A 6703-nucleotide genomic window follows, 5' to 3' on the forward strand; every position below is an offset into this window, starting at 1 on the left:
ACGACATTAGAGACACACTATTGCAAGAGAGGCACGAAACTCAAAATAATATTTCTGTTCCTATAGCTGAAACTAAAATTGGCTTGTATTTATTTTCTGCAGTGATCGACCCTGGTTCACCTGTACCAGTGAAAAATAGAACAGCATTTCAAAAGTGTAACGCCGACAATACCTGTCCTATGTTTCCACTTGGTAAAACAAACGTTCGAGGCGCAATCTCTAACAAGGGAGTAGATGTGAAACAGCAAACCCACGCATCTTTTATACTTCCTGATCACACATTTGATGCTAACTCCTGGATCATTCCCCTTTTAACTACCGACAACATCCTTGGAATGGATTTCCTTTTCGAACATGACGCTGTTATTAACTTTAAGAAGTCATTGCTTATACTGAAATCTGATACGCGACAGTTAGCTGTCACTTTACAGAATACTTTGTCAGCTGAGGAGCAAGACATTAACAGAGAAGAGGTCATTTCAGCATGTAAGAATACTAACTGACAGACAACATTCTTTTGGCGACACTTATTTCCATAGTAACAACATCTCTGATGAATTTGACTGTGGCGTTGTGCAGACGATCAACAGTAAGGTAATTGAATGTAAAGTTTCGACCGACGATGAGCGCAAACAGTTGCAGAATATCCTTTTACTGCAGTATTTAAAAATGTACCGGGAAATATGTCCAGTTTTGTTTACGAATTCCAAGTAAAACCGCATGATACATTTAAGGCAAAACATTATTCCATTCCGTTCGTCTACAGGGATCAAGTCAACCAGGTACTTTAGGCTAGGTTAGACCAAGGTATCATTGAACCAGCCGTTAGTCAGTATATTAACCATCTTCACATTGTTAACAAGTAGCAGCGCATGTTTACTGTTTTTGTTTTCAGCGTATATATTTGTTTGTTTGTTCATTGTTTTATAAGTTTCTTTGATGTGGTGTCCGTACCACTTCACACTTTGTCGAGTTTGTGTGCAGTTTCTGTGCATGTAGTTACAGCGTTGGAACGGCGTTGTTGAAATTTTGTGTCTATGTCGAAGAATATATGGAGTAGATTATTTTTATTGTATATCTTAGATAAAATTGTTTTTCATGAATGATCACGGGAAGTAAGGCACGACTATTATCGAGCGAAGTTAAACCAAAAGAGAATTGCATAATGGATAAGGGGCAGTTTACTGACGGGGATAGGTTCGGAGATGAGATGGGCACATTTTTAGCAGGACAGGACGACAGGGTCATCGATGAGGAAGGTGATTTGGACGCGATCTTAGAGCAACGTCGCCGCCGTGAGGTAGCGGATGAAACAGAGACAGGCACACAGGTCGAGACGGTGGTAGAGGTTTATAATCAAACGAACGAGAGCAGACAGGGGCCAGCTCGGCCACGTCAGAGCTCTAGCGCCCAGGTGTCCAGAGTTACATCACCCATGTGTGACGAAGATCAAAATGATGATATTAACCCAATACTGAGCTTCCTACGATCAATGAAAGAAGAAGCTGACGAACAGCATAAGAAGGAGAAAGAAGAAGCTGACGAACAGCGTAAGAAGGAGAAAGAAGAAGCTGACGAACAGCGTAAGAAGGAGAAAGAAGAAGCTGACGAACAGCGTAAGAAGGAGAAAGAAGAAGCTGACGAACAGCGTAAGAAGGAGAAAGAAGAAGTTGACGAACAGCGTAAGAAGGACACGGAGGCAATAATTTCGCATATAGGGGAAATTCGTGGGGAATTATTAATAATAAAGAAAGAATGTGGAGAAGCAAATCAAATGTCACTGGTAGCACAAAAAGTAGCAGGCCTAGCCAAAACGGCAGCAACAGGGGCAATGAAAATCGCAAAAGTAACTTCTCAACTCGCAGGTCGCTTGCGACGTGCGACACAAGCACACTCAAAATCCCTAGCGGTCTTAAAGACTCAAGGTAATATTGTGGTTACGAACATCACGAAACGAATGAAAGAAGTAGAGAGTCGGATAGCAAAACTAGAGCGAAACGGGCTCACGAGCACTGCGCGTTCGGATACCAATGATGGAGTACACAGAATTGTTTCTCCGAGGAAAAGCCCGCCGTGCTCTAGCCCAGTGACAGAGTGCGGAACAAACAATGCACACGCAGAAACAGAGAGTAATAGCTCCAATAATTGCAGCCCACTTAGAAGAGTGAATGCTGAATGCCACGTCCACTGTGATACAGAGGTAGCAAATCACAGTTATCAGCAAGATAGATCAGGACACTCAGCAGACGTGCAAGTATCGGAAACGAGTGACAACAGAAGTGCGAGGATCGGGCAGGATTTTGATCACAATCACTTCCTGTCGATACTAAAATTCCAGAAGTTCAAAGATAATGGAGGGTCGATGCATCCGAAGAGCTGGGTGATGCAATTTACAAATTCATTACCGTCGTCGTGGCCAACCCAGGCCAAATTAGAATTCATGTGTGGACACATCGAAGGCCAAGCCGCGGAAAAGATGCGGGGCGTGGCAGCGACGTGTCGGACTTATCAGGAATTTGTTGGTGCATTCCTGCGGACCTACTGGTCAAAGGAAACGCAAGACAGGATTAAAGAGGAAATAATATTTTGTCCTGAACTGGAAGTGTCCGGGCATAGGAGCGCAACCAAATTTTTTGATGAATTACTCAAGAAGAATCAGTTTTTAGATAGTCCATATAGCAACGGAGAAATCATTAAATTTTGCTTTTCGAAATTGTCAGTTAGGTATCAACAGACACTTGTCGGGAAGTGTGGATCTGACATAGATGCATTCAAGAGTCTACTGCGCGAACTCGAAGTAGTCTTCGATAAACAAGACGCAAAGGACAGGAAGAAGGCGCAAAATAACAAATACCACGGGCCAGCAAGGGCAGACGACAAAGATCGCATAATCGCACTCGTCAGTTAGGAAACCAGGGTTACGGAAATCAAGGTTACGCTATTCAAGGTTATGGAAACCAGAGACACGGAAACCAGAACGTCAGGGAACAGGGTCGATCTAGACAAGCAATCTGGGACAGGAGGAATGACGAACGGCAAAGCGACCGTAATTGGAGAGAGCGAAATCAAGGACAACAGGAGAACCAGGAGATTGAAATTAGACCTGCAAATCCTAATGCACGTCAGAGGAGGGGGAGTCTAAGAAGGGATTGAAGCTAGTCCATAGGACTCCACCACTTCTCTCACACAAAGAAGTTCGTAGTATAATAGTAGTTTAAGTGGTGTACATAGTAGAATAGGCAAATATATGAACCTTCCTTCGGGGAACAATAATCGTTACATTAATAGATTAAGATTGTCAAAGTATTAACACGCTGCATAAGAATTTACTGCTGTTAACGTTTTTTTTGTCTATGTTCGCGATCTCCTCTGTCTTTGCGATAAGAGGCACTACCTTTCCATGAGCAATGTTTTTTTTGTCCTTTCCTATCTGGTGTCCATGTTAAGGGATAAAGATGAGTGACGAGATGTCGCACAAACGGGCGCATACAAGAACGTGCTCTTAGAAGCGTTCTGAGAAGTCGTGATACGCTCCATAGCGGCCACAACCAGTTCGTGAGACGTTCATACCAATGCTTGCAGGCACGCGTCAGTGCACTGCAAGATTGTGGTATATTGCGTGATTTCGAGGATGAATATGGGCGGTATAGTTTTTACAGTGATGCGCCAGCATCGTTGTCTTGCAAGTCGGGGTGAACCTGTGAGCGTTTGACTCCAATGGTGCCCTAGATGGTAGAAATGCGGGCATAAAGCCTACCATGCCAATGTGCTGGTTGGGGATTTAGCATGATGCTTGCGACTGTCACAGATGAATAACCAGTGACTCATACTAGGATATTCGTGACATACTGTGTAGCTGGCGTGTGGTGGGCGACTGAATCCTCAACAGGAACCAGACTTGGCTTGGTCAAATTACATTGCCTCTGGAAAGGTGCGCTTTCATTGCTAAAACTGCATCACATACAAAATTAAGTTCAACTATAAATTTATTGCCTTGTATAGCCATGGCTAACCCAGTCTCCGGAGTTTCAGTGAGGCGTAATGAAAACTCGGAGGTCATGTCGTATGGCGCGCACATCACTGTCGTCAATAGCGGCGAGCAGCGAGACATCTCAACGTAACAGGAATTATGTAAGAGTATTGTATAAGGTAAACAAAAAAAAAAATAAATAAATAAAATAAATAAATAAACAAATAAATAAAAGGGAAAGTACGATATACTAGGATAAGTTAAACTATAGGATTTAACAATAACTAGATTAATATTGTGGGGGTTTTCTACCACAAGTGTGGCGCGTGCCTGTTGGGATGCTATTTTTCAGGTCATCAAATCACAGGCCCGAGATGGAGGGACGACCGGCGAGCGAAGTTGCATGTTCTTTATAGCTCAGTAAAACTTCAGCCTGCATAATAACATAATTTATTCAGAAGACATAGAATGTAGATCGTTGGCATATGGTAGTTAATTCTTGAGCATGTCTACTGTCGATCTATATAATTAATAGTAATATTAGTGCGGGCCCGCACATTTAGTTCTTCATCCAATATAGCGTCACACACCATGTACAATAGTGAGATCGGTCTCTACACAAATATCAAGATAAATTATTTCCATGATTTTTGTTACGATAGCTACAGATAAATAACTATAAAATTAAAATTAGAGTGTCTGAAATGACAGACCATCAATGTATCGTGATGTAAATTTATTATAACATAGAAGGTCATGGGGAAAAGTTAGGCATAAGATTTTTGTAAGAATTGTGCAGATGACGGGGATCGTGGCAAGGCAGGGGCCAGCCGGAGGTCATCGGCTACCTGCAAGAAGAAAGCGTCAGCGCGCTACCTGACGTGAAGGGTGGGAGAGCATCTGGTCCTACAAGCTGACAGCACCGGGCCGTGTACCTGAGGGATTAGGCGGCAGACAGCCCTCGCTGGGCCACAAGCGAAAGTGGGGCTGGCCGTTGACACTGACACGCGACCCACACGCGACAGCCTGCTAGCTCTCCGGACGCGGCAGCCGTTTGGAGGGATTCCCTGCGGCAGACCACGTTGTCGTGAATACACGAAGAAGATCACATATCGTGTCAGAACCTGCGCCTCATGTGCCTCAGGACAGAAAGGGACGCTATATACTCACCTGTTTGGGTTTTTACAACTCACTAGCATTGGCCGATCTGCATACACAAAGCAGTATCGTGCCACACTAACAAATGTATGGTCTCATTTCTTACTTCTCCTCTCTATTAGAGAGCAGTTTTAGCAATCGTCACTCCTAGTTCGATCCTGTATGGATGACCTCACACACTTGTGGAGTCACTCCACGTGCCATCATCCCTCGTCGAACTGCAATATTGGGAAACATAAAGTACTGTCCAGCGAGAGAAGAGGCCTAGACTAGTGATGTATCCCAACAAGTAGACCTCAGAGAATTAATCGACGTGAGGAGAGCCTATCACTGTGTCTTCCTACCATACTGCCGTCATCATGTGCGTGGCTCTTGGTCCAATCTCAACAGAGTACTGCAGATGCTCCAGCATACCCTATTGCCGTTGCAACAACGTAGCAACAACACCCGACGTTTAGCCCTATGTGATGTCAGTAAGGTGTAATGTGTGAAGTGCTTCGAATATTTCTAACAATGTGATTTAGTGCCTCATTCTCAGCACAGTTGTGAACATTGTGCAATGTGCACGCACAACTTGATGCCCCATGAACCTTTTTTTTCTTTTCTTTCTTAAATTTCTTTCTCTAGTGTTGGTTTTGTAATGTATGTTATACCTTGTATGTGTTTGTGTTTTACACTGTAATTCTTATTACAAATTACTGTATTGTTCTCCACACCATGTTTTTTTTTGTATTTTGTATTTATTGTTGTGTGTATGCGAACAGTGTGCCTGAAGTCCCCATAAACTGAAGCAGATACCACCACTGTCATTGTGAATGGACCATCAGTTCAGGGAACATTTTGTAAAGGTTATTCTTGCTGCAGGGAGACAGAATGAATCGGAGGTTGTAATTAGATTCTGAAAGCTCACAAAGAGATTGTTAACTTAAATAGTATCATGTATGAGTGAGTTCAGGTTAGTTTAATGATACAAATTGTTGTAACATCTTGGGCATTTAATTGCGGAGCACTCCAACTCTGATTGTAAAGAATAAACTGCTCCATATTTGGCTCAGATGCCCGGGCCATATTTAGAGCGTGAATGTCTGTGTGAATCGGTGTTTGGAAGGGGCTCCCTGGGTATGGATGTGTGATGTGAGTGTTAGTGTTCCATATTAAGAAGGTGAAGTTGGCTACATTATAAATAATGCTCCCTCTATGAGCTGCATTTTTCAGTTGCAGTGATTTTCTTTATAGAGTGCGGCATGTGGAGTCAGTTTGCGAGATTGTTCTTGGGCGATTGACTCACTACCTTGCTCCTAAGTGAGCCAACCGCTCACCAATTACAATCTAAAAATGGCGTAGGGGCAATGAGAGGTGGCATGAGCCCCCTCTCATATTTCTATCTTACGATTCTCCTCTCTAATTGCATGCGGTGGAAAGTTGCTATTCCTTCACACGCGGACTTCCCACTCAGCGTCTCTCGTCACCCGGGTGGTCCGGTGACAGGCGGGCTCTGTTGAACTGGAGAGGGTTAAGCCGACGGGTGCGAGGAAGTCGAGTGAATGCTTTGCAGACGCCGACATTGTCAAAAGA

The sequence above is a fragment of the Schistocerca nitens genome, unplaced genomic scaffold (assembly GCF_023898315.1).
Source record: "Schistocerca nitens isolate TAMUIC-IGC-003100 unplaced genomic scaffold, iqSchNite1.1 HiC_scaffold_363, whole genome shotgun sequence".
NCBI classification, from domain to species: Eukaryota; Metazoa; Arthropoda; class Insecta; order Orthoptera; family Acrididae; genus Schistocerca; species Schistocerca nitens.